The 17,919-nt window shown below is 36.9% G+C and overlaps 1 pseudogene; it reads right to left on the reverse strand.

Annotated features, from left to right (window-relative positions):
• Positions 1 to 251: 251 nt before the first annotated feature.
• On the reverse strand, positions 252 to 14,102 carry LOC104224794 (short chain aldehyde dehydrogenase 1-like; annotated as a pseudogene).
• Between the last annotated feature and the right edge of the window lie 3,817 nt (positions 14,103 to 17,919).

Genomic DNA, 17,919 nt, shown 5'->3' on the forward strand with positions numbered 1-17,919 from the left:
AAAGAATAAGACTTAATCCCAACTAGATCGTCTCCTTAATAATCCTTGCTTTACTGTTATTGAATTCATAATTTCCATATTGGATATATAGTTTGATCAATCAAATGATCTGATCAACATCATTTGAATACAACATATATATATATATATAAGATTGTCTTGTCTTTAATTATTTATAATCCCACTTGATTTAATAAGCATTGCTTTTACCAGATCCCTTCCTCCTCCTCCAAGCAAATAGGTTCACTGTTTTAATTATTGGTGCTCTGATGAGTAGTAGATGGGAACAATTTGTTGTAGGCTAAACCCACATTTGTGGTGCTAAAACCACCGTCAAGAACTAAATTTATTCCACTTACATATTTGGAATCATCACTTGCCAAATATGTTGGGATTGTAAGTATATGTTATGCTTAAAATAGCGTGAATGAGAAATGAAGGGAAATGAAATTTTTAAGTGAAATTTTAAGTTTTCCCCTTGACAAAGGGACATTGTCCCATATTGGAAGAGGAAGAGTTTTTTTATGGGTATATAAGCAATTGCTCTTCTTCTAGCTCTTAAAGAGTTGAGAAGAAGGCAAGCCTCGCGTCGTCGTCGTCGTCGCTCGCTCGGCTTCGGATTTGTTAATTGTAAAATATTAACAGAAATGTTATTAAATATTTGTTTTAATAATAGAATATTAATATTAAAATAAATATTAATATTATATCAAATCCGTTTTTCAGTTGTGTAACTGAAAATTAAACTACCCTCTTCAATTTTTCCTCTTTATTTTTCCTCTTTATTGTTGAGTAAATTGGCTATAAATACAAGTCTATTCTGCTCAGAATTTCCGTACGAATTTTCTGAGTTCTTCTCCTTTCTTCTGCATATTTTAACTTCAAAGAAAGCAACAGTAAGTGTGATTTGCTACCGAACTTTGTGTTCGCTAAAATACTGGGGTTTGAAGTACCACTACACCAGTATGTAATTCGTTCTATCATGGAAGGAAATAATCCATAACCTTGGGTACTAGCAGGGGATTAAATTCCTTAAGTTTGTTAGTAAACTGTTTATATATTATTCTGATGTAAACGAAATAACAAAAAACCAATTCGAGCCCACTGAATTCACAGTATTTACTTAAGAAAATTAATTTATTTTCTGTATTTGTACTCACTGTTTCTGGAGAGTAAAACCTTTGTGGTTTTGTACTCTATTGGAGATTAAAATCTACATGATTTTAACACTTGTGTCATTCTTTTACAGAAATGACTAATGATGATGTGAACCAAGCTGTTCCAATGGTGACTGTCAATACCTCAACAAGCCGAACAACGCCGGCAGCATTAGCACCGGTGGAGAAACCCGAAAAATTTTCCGGGATTGATTTCAAGCACTGGTAGTAAAAGATGTTCTTATATTTGACTACTCTAAGTCTCTAGAAGTTCATCAAGGAAGATGTTCTTGTGCTGTCCGATGAAACTCCAGAAACTGAATACTTTCTCGTGATTGAGGCGTGGAAACATTCAGATTTTTTGTGCAAGAATTATATTCTAAGCGGGCTGGAGGATGCTTTGTATAACATCTACAGTGGCGTGGAAACGTCAAAAGAATTGTGGACTGCACTTGAAAAGAAATACAAAACCGAAGATGTCGGGTTGAAAAAGTTCGTTGCTGCAAAGTTTTTGGACTACAAAATGGTAGATAGCAAGTTTGTTATTACTCAAGTCCAGGAATTGTAAGTGATTATTCACGATCTCCTTACTGAAGGTATAGATCAAATTAATACTGATGTTGAAAGTAGTAATCTTAGTATTTTTACTAACAAAAATTTCATTGAAGGTCTTGTCATCAATGAAGCATTCCAAGTAGCAGTGATAATTGAGAAGTTGCCTCCTTTGTGGAAGGACTTCAAAAACTACTATAACAACCCGGCCGGTCGTTTCATGAGTTACCGCTCTGTTTCCCCCATTTCTGCTTCTTATTGACTTGTTCATATGTATTTTGTGTTACCGGGTTGGTTGTTTTGGGTTCAGAGAGGTTTTGGTAAGGTTTGAGACACTTAGTCTCTTTTGAGGAAGCTTAAGTTGGAAAAGTCAATCAGATATTGACTTATGTATTAAAGGGCTCGAATGTGAGTTTCAATGGTTCAAATAGCTTCAGGAGATGATTTAGGACTTAGGAGCGTGATTGGAATGTCTTTTAGAGGTCCAAAGTAGATTTAGGCTTGAATTGGTAAAATTGGAATTTTGGCGCTTTCCAATTGATAGGTGAGATTTTGATATAGGGGCAGGAATAGAATTCCGGAAGTTGTAGTAGGTCCATAGTGTCATTTGGGATGTCTGTGCAAAATTTCATGTCATTCGAACATGGTTTGATAGACTTTTTGATCGAAAGGGGAATTTGGAAAATTTTGGAATTCTTAGGCTTGAATCCGATGCAAATTTAGTGTTTTGATGTTGTTTTGAGCGTTCCGAAGGTTGGAACAAGTTTGAATGATGTTATGGGATATGTTGACATGTTTGGTTGAGTTCCCGAGGGCCTCAGGTGAGTTTCGAGTGGTTAAGCGAACCATTTCATGTTGTGAAAGATTGCAAAAAAATTGTTGTATATGTTGTAGACAATTGGCCTTCGCGTTCGCGAAGGGTTAGCAGGTAAGGCTTAAGATTTGGCCTTCGCGTTTGCGAGGGAGGTTCTGCATTCGCGAAGGGATAGGCCATTGAGCTACACGTTCGCGAGAAGGGGAGCCGTGTTCGCGAAGGTTGGAGTCAGGAAGCATTGCATTCGCGAGAGGCCAGACACGTTCGCAAAGGAGGAAAAATTGGTCAACTTAAGTTTGTGCTTCGCGAATGCAAGACTTTGACCGCGTTCGCGAAGAAGGATTTGAATGCCTGGGCAGAATGCTTAAATAGCCATTGTCCGTGATTTTTGGGCTAACTTTCACCATTTTTGGGCGATTTTGAAGCTTTTTGAAGAGGATTGAAGAGGGATTCAAGGGGGAACACTTGGAGATAAGATTTATGGACTTAATACTTGATCCTAATGTGATTTCTACCTAATTAATCATGGAATTTAAGCCTAATATTGAAGAACTAGGGCTTGTAATTGAAGATCTAAAATTAGGGATTTGAGGGATCATTTGAAGTTAGATTTTGGTGATTTTGATATGAATGAACTCGGAAGGTGATAAGGAGTCTATTGATGTAATTTTTATCGAAATCCGAGACGTGATCTCGGGGTCGAGTTTGGCCAATTTCGGGATTTGTGTTGTAATTTGATTTCTTTCGAGTGGGCTTTATCTCCTTAGCATGTTTTGATGATTTTTCACTGATTTTGGTTAGATTTGGAGCATCCGGAGGCCGATTCGAGAGGCAAAGGCATCGCGAGCTAGAGATTTGGACCGGATAGAGGTGAGTAATGATTGTAAATATTGTCTTAAGGGTATGAAACCCTAGATTTCACATCGTTGTGCTAGATTGAGGTTACGCACACGCTAGGTGACGAGCGTGGGGTCGTGCACCATTGGGGATTGTGACTTAGTCCATCCCAAATGACTGTTTTACCACGCATTTGATTGAAAACTGTTTGCTATCATCATATTTTGGGCTGAATAGCATATTTGGGCCTCGTGCCAACTATTTGGACCCTTATAGGATTTTTACTGATATTTTCTCACTGTTTTCACTTTATACTTGTACTCAGTCATGCTATATTCTACTGTTTTCATAACTCAGCCATGTTTACTCTATTTTAACACATTAAATGATATTCCAAATGATAATTTGAGCTGAGCATCATGTTTAACTATTGCTCCAGTGGCTTATGAGATTCTGACTGAGTAAGGTCGAGGGCCTGTATTGTGAGGATACTTTGGATCGGGCTGCCCGCCGCAACAGTGATACACTGATTATGATTATGAGGCCGAGGGCTTGAGATTGTACGTCATGAGGTGGCTTGTTGATATGAGGCCGAGAGCCTATTGATTCTGCCACGAGATGGTTTGATATTGTGCTTGGGCCATAAGGGGCCCCTCCCGGAGTATGTACACCCCCAGTGAGCGCGGGTACCCATTGTGATATGAGATATAGTCCGAGAGGTTGGTGTTGTTCCATGATATTGCCCGAGGGGCGAATTCTGTTGACATTGTGCCTGAGGGGCGGATTTTTATGTGTTTATCTGTTCTAGCTACTTTTCATTTAATTGTTTAACTATTAAAAAGGTATTTTTAAAGAAGCTTATTCTGAACTAAGGCGTCTTTATATGTTTTCACTGTTTCATTGCTTTACTGGTTTTATACTTCTTCTTTATAGCGTGTTGACGTGAATTTATATGTTTTCTTATTGCCCAGCCTTCATTTATTGTTATTACTCACTGAGTTGGAGTACTCACTTTACTCCCTGCACCTTATGTGTAGATTCAGGTGCTTCAGGTCCCGCTAGCGAGTGTTGATTCTTCCAGCTCAGGCGGATTCGGAGATTCACTAGGTAGCTGCTCGGCGTTCGCAGCCCAGTGCTTCTCCCTCTATCTTATTTTCTCTTGTTTTAGTTCTATAGTAGACTATGTAGACCCTTCCTATTTTTAATCAGTTAGTAGATGCTCATGACTGGTGACACCCCGATATTGGGCTATATTTATTCTGATATTGTACTGTTTCACCTTATTTTGGGATTATTATTATGTTAAAGACTTAATTTGTATTATTTTAATTACTTAAAATGAATTGGGAATGTGTCAGTTGGCCTTGTCTTCACGAGAGGCTCCATCACGACCGGGTCTGGGTTTAGGGCCGTGACAACTACTTGAAACACAAGCGCAAGGAGATATCCTTTGAGGATCTCATTGTTCGGTTGAGAATCAAAGAGGACAACAAAGCTGCTGAAAAGAGAGGCCGTGGAAACTCAAAAATAATGGGAGAAAATATTGTTGAAGAGAACAAAAAGAGGAAGAAGGCTTCTGGATCGAAATACAACCCAAGCAAGAAGCGGTTCAGTGGAAATTGCTACAATTGTGGAAAAATCGGACACAAATCTACGGAGTGTCGTGCTCCGAAGAAAGACAAGAAGAAGGGTCAAGCAAACATGGTTGAAAAGCATGATGATGTTGATAACTTATGTGCCATGCTTTCCGAATGCAACTTGGCGGGCAATCCTAAAGAGTGGTGGATTGATTCTGGAGCCACTCGCCATGTTTGTGCTATTAGAGAAGCTTTTGCTATTTATGCTCCTGTTGGACCCGATGAGACGCTTTCTATGAGAAATGCTGCAAAGGCCAAGATTGAAGGATGTGGGAAGATATTTCTCAAAATGACTTCCGGCAAAGTGGTGCCTTTGAACAACGTCCTTCATTTTCCTGAGATTAGGAAGAATTTAGTCTCTACTGGACTTCTTGTTAAAAATGGTTTTAAATGTGTTTTTGTTTCTGATAAGGTTGTAATAAGTAAGAACGAAATGTTTGTAGGAAAATGTTACCTCACTGAGGGCCTTTTCAAGCTGAATGTAATGGTTGTTGAAAATAATAATAAAATTTTAGTTTCGTCTTACTTGCTTGAGTCAAATGAATTATGGCATATACGTTTGGGTCATGTTAAATATAAGACCTTGCGGAAAATGATTAATTTGGAAGTATTGCCTAAATTTGAATGCGACAAATCAAAATATCAAATATGTGTGGAATCTAAGTATGTTAAACATCCTTATAAGTCAGTTGAAAAGAATTCAGATCCTTTAGACTTAATTCACATAGATATTTGCAATATGAAGTCAATACAATCTCGCGGTGGAAAGAAGTATTTCATAACTTTTATTGACGATAGTACTCGATATTTCTATGTTTACTTACTTAATAGTAAAAATAAAACAATAAATGCATTCAAGAAATACAAAAATGAAGTTGAAACGCAGCTTAACAAGAAATTCAAAATGATAAGAAGTGATAGGGTGGTGAATATGAATCTCCTTTTGAACAAATATGTTTAGAAGATGGAATTATTCATCAAACAATGACCCTTTACACACCCCAATCCAATGGGATTGCAGAAAGTAAGAATCGTTCATTAAAGGAGATGATGAACGCATTATTGATAAGTTCTGGTTTGCCACAGAACTTGTGGGGGAAACGTTCTTACGGCTAGCCGAATACTAAATCGAGTACCCCATAGCAAAACACAATCCATTCCATATGAAAAATGGAAAGGAAGGAAACCCAACTTGAATTATTTTAAAGTGTGCGGGTGTTTGGCAAAAGTGCAAGTTCCTAAACCCAAAAGGGTAAAAATAGGACCGAAAACCATAGATTGTGTTTTCATAGAATATGCGACTAATAGTAAAGCATATCGATTTCTAGTTCATAAATTAGAAAATCCTGACATTCATAATAATACGGTTATAGAATCAGATAATGCTGAGTTCTATGAAAATATATATCCGTATAAAAAAGGAATGTGAATTGATTGGTGAAGGATCTAAACGACCTCGGGAAGAAACAAAAGAAAGTACACTTAACCAGGAGGATCCAAGATGTAGTAAACGTCAAATAACGTCTACATCATTTGGACCAGATTTTGTGACTTTCTTATTGAAAAATGAGCCTCAAACATTTAAAGAAGCTATGTCTTCTTCAGAATCATTGTTTTGGAAAGAGGCAGTCAATAATGATATAGAATCCATACTGAACAACCATATATGGGAATTGATTGATCTTCCTCCTGGAAATAAACCGTTGGGTTCTAAATTGATCTTTAAGAGGAAAATGAAAGATGATGACAGTATTGACAAATTTAAGGCAAGACTTGTGGTCAAAGGGTATAGACAATGAGAAGGTCTTGACTATTTCGATACATACTCTCCAATTACAAGAATTACGTCCATACGAACGTTAGTACCGTTAGCTGCAGTTTATGGTCTTGAAATTCATCAAATGGATGTTAAGACAGCCTTCTTAAATGGAGAGTTGAAGGAAAAAATTTACATGGAACAACCTGAAGGGATTGTGGTTCCAAGTATGGCTGTCCAACGGGACGGGACGTCCCGTCCCGCGTCTCGTCCCGCTTCAAGTTAAAAGGGATGGGCCAATGTTAAACGAGACACCGGATGGGACGGGACGACCATTTCGTCCCGTTTGTCCCATCCCATTTCGTCCCGTCCCGTCTCGTCCCGCCAGTTTTTTTTTAAAAACTAATCATTGGGCAACGGCTTAAATTGCAAAAATAGCCGTTGCCAATGGTCCAAACAGCCCCTACACCCCCCAAAACCCCCCCCGAAACACCCCTAACCCCTCAAACTTTTAATATAACCTCTAAGTTTATTAAATTATACTTTGGCCCTATTTTCTACTATAAATACCCCCCATTCTTCTTCATTTTTTCCCACAAAAAATCAATCTTCTCTCTCAAATCTCTTACACTCTAATATTTTATCTATATTCTATATTATTCTCTCAATTTTGTTACTATCAAGTATCAACTATCAACTATCAAGTGATAACTTTTAAGTTTCAACTTTCAAGTATTTGGGCAAATTTTTTGGAGCAACTTTCAAGCTTCAAATTAATTCGTCAAGTATTTGGAGCAATGTTTTGGGCAATTTCTTCAAGTTTCAATATTTAATCACGGTGCACTCGTTCCATCTCCTAATTTTAATATATAATTTTTGCATATCATTTTAGTGCTTAATTTTTGTGTTTACTTTATGTGTTATATTTTTGTATTTCATTTGTGTGTTTAATATTTGTGTTAGCTTTTTTAATTTAATTTCATATTTAAATTATGGCACCTAAAAATGTATTTGGTATTTGTAAAAAAAGCAGTAAAAAAATAGTAAAGGTGAAAATAGTAGTAATCCTAATCCTAACCCTTCTCCTAGACCTAGAATTAGAAAGCATATTGATGAAATGACTCATGTTGATGAAACTTCATTTCCCAACCCCCCACATTTTATGATGTTCATGTCGGAGAACAATTAGATCATGAAACTTTACAAAGACAATTTGACAATGATATTTTTTTGAGGATGAAGAAAATGAGGAAGAAGAATTAGATGAAACACCCACTAGTCCCGCAACACAAGCTCCAACTCAGAGTCAATCTCAGTCTGGAGCTTTACCCCCTATACCCTTGTAAGGGGTAAGCCTAAGGCTGAACGTCCCAAAACATCACTTGTATGAATTTTTTTTAAACATGATAAAGTCAATCATCGTGCTATATGTGAAGAATGTAAGCAAGTATTTGCACACATAACAAGTGGTGGGGCTGGGTGGTTTAAGTAGACACTTAATAAGGGATCACAAATCTTTATGGATACAAGCTAACATAGAAACCGAAAAAATTATAGATCCTACCATCAGTACTGACACTCCTAGTGGATGTGGTTCTAATCAAATTCAACAACAACTTGACCCTGCTTCTGGTCATATTTTACGCAAATATAACAAAGATAGAGATTGTGAGAACTTAGCAAAAATGGTGGCTGTCTGTGGCTTACCTTTTACTTTCCCTTCTCACCCTGCTTTTGTGCATTATATACAAGAAACTTATAACCCTGCTTTTCAAGGTTTTCCTAAGACCACGGTTAGAAATGATGTTCTTAAATTTCAAACCGAATATCTTCAGTATATTCGTTGTGTATTTTTTTCACTTAGATTGTAAAGTGTCTATCACATCTGATATAGGTCGTAGTCCTAATGGTTGTAATTATTGAACTGTTACATGTCATTGGATTGATATCACTAGAACTTGCAAAAACATATTATTGGTTATAAATTTATTGATTCAAAACATACTGGAGCATATATTGCAACTACTGTTCTACAAATACTTGATTTTTATGAACTCATTAATAAAGTTTTAACTATCACCTTAGATAATGCTTCTTCTAACACAACCGCAACAAATAGCTTAAAATCTAGACTTTGTCTAATTAATCCAACAATTTTTCATGTTAGATGTGCATGCCATATTTTTAACTTGGTTGTAAAAGATGGTCTTAATTTATTTTCTGATGCTTGTAGTAAAATACAACATGCTTGTGGCTATATTTTTCGTGCTCATAAACAAAGTAGAATTCGTGAATTTGCTCAACAATATGCTAGTGCTAGCCTTCCATTTAGAAAAGTTCCAAAAAATGTTTGTACTAGGTGGAATTCTACTTATGAAATGCTTAAAGTTGCTTATGATTATCAGGTGCCTATCCAAAAAGTATTTAATATGCATAATGCTCACCCTGTTGATCAAATTGCTGATTCTGATTGGGATGAGATTAGAGAGATTACTAAATTTTTAGAAAAAATTTATTATGCTACAAAATAATTCTTTGGTATATATTATCCTACTGTTACACAAATATTATGGTATATTTGTGGAATTTCGGTTGTATTTGGTAAGTATAAAATAAATCCAACTTATGCACCGGCCATTTTTCCTTATTCCCGAAGTTTATTTAATTTCTACTCTACTTAACCCATCTTTAAAACTAAGAGGTGCAAAGGGACTTGTTCGTAAAATTTATGAGAATTTAGAAATTCAAGAAAATGAACAACTATCTCTCGAAAATTGCCAAGCTAGCATATATTCTTATGCTAGATCAATATTTGATAAATATAAATCTATGGATACAACTGGTTGCGAAACTGCTCCTTCTACTTCTAAGTCTAGAGCAGAAGTTTTATGGGAAGATATGGATGATATAACAGGTTTTGATTCCTCTATTGATGATGAACTTGATTCTTATCTTAATCAAGGATTGGAAAATATTAAAGACGAAGAAGGCAAGGGACAACTTTTGTCATGGTGGAGGGAGCGTGGCAAGGCTTTTCCAACACTTTCAATTATGGCCCGAGATATCCTGGCTATTCAAGCATCATCAGTAGCATCGGAGAGTGTTTTAAGCGCGTCAAGATTTCAAATTGGAGATCATGGACATTCATTAGCGGAGGACAGTCTAGAGATTTCCGTATTATTCAAAGATTGGATTAATGCAGAAAGAAGAAATCTTAGTTTTGAAAAATTAACCACTAGGGAAGAAAAAGAATACAATGAGATACTAACCACTGGGAGCGATGACGACATGGAGCTCATGGAGCATCAATCAACATTGCCAATTCCAGCAGAATGTCTGAGAGATATTATTGATAAGTTACAAAGAAGCTATACAAGAGCTTACAAATATTAGTATGATAATTTGTAATTGGCTACTAAGAGGCCTAGTTCAAACAGAACCCTTCCTAGAAGGTGGCTGCGTAGATTAGGTGCTCTTCAAAAGAATTATATTTGTATTTGAGATTTGAAAGTTCTATTAATAAAATAAAAGGCTCTAAGCGTTGAATTTTATTTATGAATTGTCTTAGTTACTTAATAGTTAATACTTTGAAATTATATTAAATAAATTATAACTCTATTATAAATTTACAATTACTAGAATATTTCATTACAAGTCTTTTGTTTTAATATTTTATAATTCTTTACTTAGTTTTCTAATTTTTATTTTAACATAGTAACATTTAAGTTTATTAAATAAGTCAAAAATCTAGCCGTTGCAAACTTTAAAAACATAGTAATTTTCAAAAAACTAGACATTTTTTTTTTTAAAAAAAATACACTTAAGGCCCACGAACCCGTCCCGTCCCATCCCGTTTGTTAGCGGGACGGGATGAGACGAACGTTTCATCCCATTTTTCCCGTGTCATTTCGTCCCGTCCCGCCACCATCCCGCTTAAATGTCGTCCTGTCCCGTCCCATCCCGTCCCGTTGGACAACCATAGTTCCAGGTAAAGAAAAAAGGTATGTAGACTTGTTAAGTCCCTTTACGGACTAAAACAAGCACCCAAACAATGGCATGCGAAATTTGACCAAACAATATTGTCAAATGGTTTTAAAATAAATGAATGTGATAAATGTATGTATATTAAAAATGTTCAAAATCACATAGTCATTGTTTGCTTATATGTGGATGATATGCTGATAATGAGTAATGACATTGCCAACATAAATGCGACTAAGCACATGCTAACTGGCAAATTTGATATGAAAGACTTGGGAGTTGCTGATTTAATTTTGGGAATTAAGATCTATAAGACTTCTCAAGCTCTGACATCGTCACAATCTCATTATATTAAGACTGTACTTGAAAAATCCAAGCACTTATGCTTTAAAGTTGCAAAGACTCCAATTGACGTGAATCTTGCATTAGCAAAGAACAAAGGCCAAAGCATATCATAATTGGATTATGCTCGTGCGTTGGGTTGCTTAATGTACATCATGAATTATACACGACTAGATATAACTTGTGCTATAAGAAAATTGAGTCGATATACGAGCAATCCAGGTCAATCTCATTGGATGGCCATGAAACGAGCTTTGGGGTATTTAGTACATACCTAGGACTTTGCTTTGCACTACAGTAAATATCCTGCGGTCATTGAGGAATACTATGATGCAAATTGGATCACCGGATCAACTGATTCCAAGTCCACAAGTGGATATGTATTCACTATTGATGGAGGAGAGGTATCTTGGAAATCGTCCAAACAAACTTGTATTGCCCGCTCTACAATGGAGGCTGAATTCATAGCCTTAGATAAAGCTGGTGAAGAAGCTGAATGGCTTCGGAATTTCTTGAAAGATATTCCATTTTGGCCCAAACTGTTGGCACCAATATGCATACATTGCGATAGTCAAGCGACAATTGGAAGGGCTGGGAGCGTTATGTATAACGGTAAATCTCGTCAAATACAACGAAGACATAAAACCATTAGGCAATTACTCTCTAGAGGAATTATCACGATTGATTATGTAAAGCCAAGTGATAATGTGTCGGATCCACTTACAAAAGGCCTAACTAGAGAGGTAGTGAGAAATCATCAAGGAGAATGGGGCTGTGGCCGAGAACAAGTCATAGTGGCGGTAACTCTACCTAGAAGATTAGAGATCCCAAGATCTAGGTTCAAGGAGATCAAAGAAAGTCATTAATGATGGTTCAACATTGTCAACTAAACTTTTGGTCCATTCTCGTGATGAGACAATGTTCAGTACCAAGGATAAAACATTAAAGCTTTTTAATAATTTTTAAATTTGATACGGGGTATATCAAATAGTGTATCTACGGGATGATACATTTAGGAATCACCTATGTAAGTGTGAAGTGTTCGCCGCTTCAAGGAGAACTTTGTAAGGCCAGTTCTCTACGCACTTATGAAACCAGGCGGTGTTCATGGCTGAAATAAACACAACAATGAGAACCAAAGACGGTTAAAAGTTGGTCGTGTGACTTATGGTTGCCTAGGTATACACCAAAGTTTGACGGTTCAAAGATATCAAATCTACCGATTAACCGAGTATATCCGACATAAGTTCACTACGGAAAGTTCAAAAGGAAACCTACTTATCTAGATGCAATTAATCCTTGCTTGCGAATCACACAGTTTTTCGTGCATATTTCTGTGATATAGACATTCCCCATTCATGTGGGAAATTGTTGGGATTGTAAGTATATGATATGCTTAAAATAGGGTGATGAGAAATGGAGGGAAATGAAATTTTAGGTTTCCCCCTTGGCAAAGGGACATTGTCCCATATTGGAAGAGGAAGATATTTTTTATGGGTATATAAGCAATTGCTCTTCTTCTAACTCTTAAAGAGTTGAGAAGAAGGCAAGCCTCGCGTCGTCGTCGTCGTCGCTCGGCTTCGGCTTCGTCTTCGGATTTGGTCAAATGATTGATTGATTAATTTTTTGGACTAAATTTATTTGTTAATAGTAAAATAGTAACAGAAATGTTATTAAATATTTATTTTAATAACAGAATATTAATATTAAAATAAATATTAATATTAAATCCAATCCATTTTTCAGTTATGTAACTGAAAATTAAACTACCCTCTTCAATTTTCTCTCTTTATTGTTGAGTAAATAGCCATTTATGTTATGACATTTATGATGTGGCCGTTTTGCATAAACAGCCATTCTGAAGAGTTGCACCTCTTCAGATTTCAGCCCAACTTTGGCTAAAAATACAAGTCTATTCTGCTCAGAATTTCCATACGAATTTTTTGAGTTCTTCTCCTTTCTTCTGCATATTTTAACTTCAAAGAAAGCAACAGTAAGTGTAATTTGCTATCGAACTTTGTGTTCGCTGAAACACTGGGGTTTGAAGTACCACTACACCAGTGTGTAATTTGTTCTATCCTAGGAGGAAATAATCCATAACCTTCGATACTAGAAGGTGATTAAATTCCTTAAGCTTGTTAGTAAATTGTTTATATATTATTCTGCTTTGTTTTTCCAGAATTAGTTTACAAATACTGTTTACTAACAAAATATAGCAGTGTTTTTGCCACCTCCTCTTCATATAATAATGCTCCTTTCAAATTTCCTGCTTCTGCAAACAATTTGTCCGCCATTTGTTTATCAGCTATTCCAAGCCCATTTAACGCAAGTGGTGTGCCAACTTAATGAGGAGAGACACAGTTAACTTTTATTCCATACTTCCCTAATTCAACTCCAATGTTCTTGGAGAGCCCCAAAACTGCACACTTTGATGTTGTATATGCGTGCGGAGTAAGACCAGAGACCACTGTCGTAGCACTTGCTGTGAATATAATGGAACCTTTCTTTACCGGAATCATCACTCTAGCAGCATGTTTAGCGCAAAAGAAGGCGCCAACAATGTTTACATCGAACACGGTCTTAATTATGTCGTAATCTACCTCTAAGATGCTGGAAATTGGCTTACCCAATACACCAGCGTTACTGAACATTATGTCGAGCTTATCAAACTTATCAATTGTTGCATCTACTGCATTTTGAACATCCGATTCAATTGCGACATTGCAATGGATAAAGATTGCCTTTTCCGTGCCAATCTCTTGTACTAAGGAAGTTCCGAGGCTGTCCTGAATGTCTGCAATTATAACTTTTGCACCATGTTGAACAAATAGCCTAGTTGTGGCCGCTCCTATGCCACTAGCTCCACCAGTTATAAATGCTACCTTACCTTCTAGCCTGCAAAAATAAGTTTAAAATAGTGTTTCCTAAGTGCAGAGGAAAAGAAGAAAATTATGAATAAGGAAAATAAAGAAAAGACAAAAAAAATATTTTTTGGCTATTGAGGATTGAAGAGAAGAGCTGGCCATTTTCTTAAACTAGAGATCAGCTCTCTGTTGTTAGTCATACGAGAGGGATTTAGAGGTTATTTATAAGAAAACAACATATATAAGCCAACGTGGGAAATCACGTCTGAGTTTGAACAGCATAAATGAGATAGAGTGTCTAGATTTCATTTGTGTGCCTTAGTTTGACCAGACACAAAATTTAAAAAATATAAAGAATAATTTTAAATCTCGTTATAAACTAAAGGTGTGTATATCATATTCAAAATATCCTTTAAATCTATTAATCTTAAATATATCACGGCATATCTATAAGGGTGTTATCAAAGATAAAAGAGATATTAAAATTACAAACTTACTAAATATGAAAAGAGATATTCTATTGAAAACATACCCAAAAAATTAAGTGTAAGATACTTAATTGAATTGGAGGGCGTATTTCTCAAACAACATGTGTGGATCTCACAATATTTCACCATTTCATTATAAGACGGTCAAATAGCATCAGGAAGGAGATATACGGCTTTAACTATGGCTACTTTTCAGAAATTATGTGGTAGCCAACGAGAATATTGATAACTAGCCGTGTGAACATGGCTAAGCATTTATAAGGGCCTGTAGGCTGTATCTAGGATGCAAGGTTTGAAATCTTCATGTCCACTTCGGTGAAGTGGCACATACTTATGTTGAAATGTCAAATATTTCAGCTTCCCACATCGGTGGGTTAGCAATAGTTGGGGGGATTTTCCCCCTATAAAAAAAGGCTTAATGTTTAGGATTTAAATACACCTCTCATTTGCCTTCTCATCTGTTTAAGGTATTTGTATCTTCTCTCTTTAGTATTATTTCACTTGTATTTTGGAGTGAAATAAAATATTGGTTGTGTCCGAGGAGTAAGCAAAATTAGCCGAACCTCGTAAATTCTGGTGTTCCCTTTATTGTTGCTTTATTGTCTTATTTATTATTTGGTGGCTGTCATAATTTTTGGTATAGTAGTTGTGACTTATTCACACTATATACATTTGGCTTCCGCAACAATTGGTATCAGAGCCAAGGTACTGTCTAAGTATGCTCTGTGGTTGCAGCATAGTCTGATCTTCCACATCAGAAAAGATTTATCTTGGTAACTGAGTCAAGGTTCTGTCTGAGTATGCTCTGTGGTTGCAGCTTAGTCTGATCTTCTACATCAGAAAGGAAATAATCTTGATTTGTGTCGTCAGCTATTAAATAATATTTGTGTCAAATATGGGAGACAATAAACAAGAAGAATCTACATCAAGTGTCAACAATACGTCATCATTGGCATCTTCGCTTATGACAAGAATTGTGTCAAATGCGAAATTTGCGGTAGAAATTTTTGACGGGTCCGGACATTTTGGGATGTGGCAAGGCGAGGTTCTAGATGTCCTTTTTCAACAAGGGCTAGATCTGGCCATTGAAGAAAAGAAACCAGATGTTATTGGAGAAGAAGATTGGAGAATTATCAACCGTGTTGCTTGCGGTACCATTCGATCCTACCTTGCTAGAGAGCAGAAATATCCATACACAAAGGAAACTTCTGCAAGTAAATTATGGAAAGCACTGGAGGATAAATTTTTGAAGAAAAACAGTCAAAATAAATTGTACATGAAGAAGAGACTGTTTCACTTCACCTATGTTCCTGGTACCACGATGAATGAACATATCACCAGTTTCAATAAGTTGGTCACAGATTTGCAAAATATGGATACAACTTATGATGATGGTGACTTGGCCTTAATGTTGTTGGCGTCACTTCCTGATGAGTACGAGCACCTTGAAACTACTCTACTCCATGGAAATGACGAAGTTTCTCTCAGAGAAGTTTGTTCGGCTTTGTACAGCTATGAACAAAGAAAGCGAGAAAAACAGAAGGGCGGAGAAGGAGAAGCACTATTTGTGAGGGGTCGTCCTCAAAATCAAACGAGGACAAAGAAGGGAAGATCCAAGTCAAGATCCAGACCCAGCAAAGATGAATGTGCCTTTTGTCGAGAAAAAGGGCACTGGAAGAAAGACTGTCCGAAGTTGAAGAATAAGGCCAAACATAACAATGGAAAGGCCATTATGGATTCAAATGTAGCTGATTGTGATGATTCAGACTTCTCATTAGTTACAACAGAGTCATCAACATCATCAGACATATGGTTGATGGACTCGGCTTGTAGCTATCATATGTGTCCCAACAAGGACTGGTTCGTGGAATTTCAAGAAGGAGAATATGGAGTCGTCCACACAGCGGATAACAGCCCTCTTACCTCATATGGCATTGGTTCAATACGATTAAGGAACCATGATGGAATGATCAGAACATTAACAGATGTTCGATATGTACCGGATTTGAAGAAGAATCTCATCTCTGTGGGAGCCCTAGAATCAAAAGGGTTCAAAATCATTGCAGAAAATGGAGTGATGAGAGTATGCTCCGGTGCACTAGTGGTAATGAAGGCTAATCGGAAGAATAATAATATGTACCGCTATCGTGGCAGTACAGTTATTGGGACAGCGACAGTGACATCCAGTGACGACAAAGAGGCAGAAGCAACCAAGCTATGGCACATGCGCTTGGGACATGCTGGAGGAAAATCCTTGAAAACTCTATCAGATCAAGGATTGTTAAAAGGAGTAAAGGCTTGCAACTTGGAGTTTTGTGAGCATTGTGTCAAAGGGAAACAGACAAGGGTTAAATTTGGTACAGCGATCCATAATACTAAAGGCATTTTGGATTATGTACACTCTGATGTTTGGGGTCCTTCCAAAACACCTTCATTGGGTGGGAAGCACTATTTTGTAACCTTTGTTGATGATTTTTCTCGAAGAGTGTGGGTGTATACAATGAAAAACAAAGATGAAGTGCTGGGAATTTTTCTCAAATGGAAGACGATGGTGGAGAATCAAACAGGCAAGAGGATCAAGTGTATTCGCACAGACAATGGAGGTGAATACAAAAATGATCATTTCAATAAGGTCTGTGAAAATGATGGCATCGTCCGACACTTCACTGTTAGACATACACCACAACAGAATGGAGTGGCAGAACGTATGAACCGGACCTTGCTGGAGAAGGTACGGTGTATGTTGTCCAATGCTGGCTTGGGCAAAGAATTTTGGGCTGAGGCAGTTACATATGCATGCCACCTCATTAATCGCTTACCATCTGCTGCTATTGATGGCAAGACACCATTTAAAAAATGGTATGGAAAGCCTGCTGTAGATTATAACTCTTTGCACGTGTTTGGCTCAACTGCATATTATCATGTGACAGAGTCAAAATTGGATCCAAGGGCAAAGAAGGCTATTTTTATGGGAATTACTTCTGGAGTCAAAGGATATCGCTTATGGTGTCCTATGACAAAGAAAGTAATATTCAGCAGGGATGTTACCTTTGATGAATCTGCTATGGTAAATAAGGTAACAGAAGATACCAAACAAAATAAAGGTGCTTCTAAGCAGGTGGAGTTTGAGGGAAAATTTATTTTTCCTACACAAGAAGCAGAGGAGGAAACAAATGAAGATTACCCTCTGGAAGGAGAGCCAGTAGAGGAGATTCCAACTCAGGAACCTCAACAACAACTTGAATCAATAGCAACCAGTAGGCCAAAAAGAACAATAACGAGACCTGTTCGTCTCATAGAGACGGTTGCTTGTGCAACCTCAATTGTAGCTGATGATGTTCCTACCACTTATAAAGACGCAGTCCAATGTTCAGAAGAAGATAAGTGGAGGATTGCCATGAATGATGAAATACAGTCCCTTCATCAGAATCATACATGGAGATTGGCCAATCTCCCGAATGGAAAGAAAGTAATTGGGTGCAAATGGGTAT

This window comes from Nicotiana sylvestris, chromosome 10 (genome assembly GCF_000393655.2).
Source record: "Nicotiana sylvestris chromosome 10, ASM39365v2, whole genome shotgun sequence".
Lineage (NCBI taxonomy): Eukaryota > Viridiplantae > Streptophyta > Magnoliopsida > Solanales > Solanaceae > Nicotiana > Nicotiana sylvestris.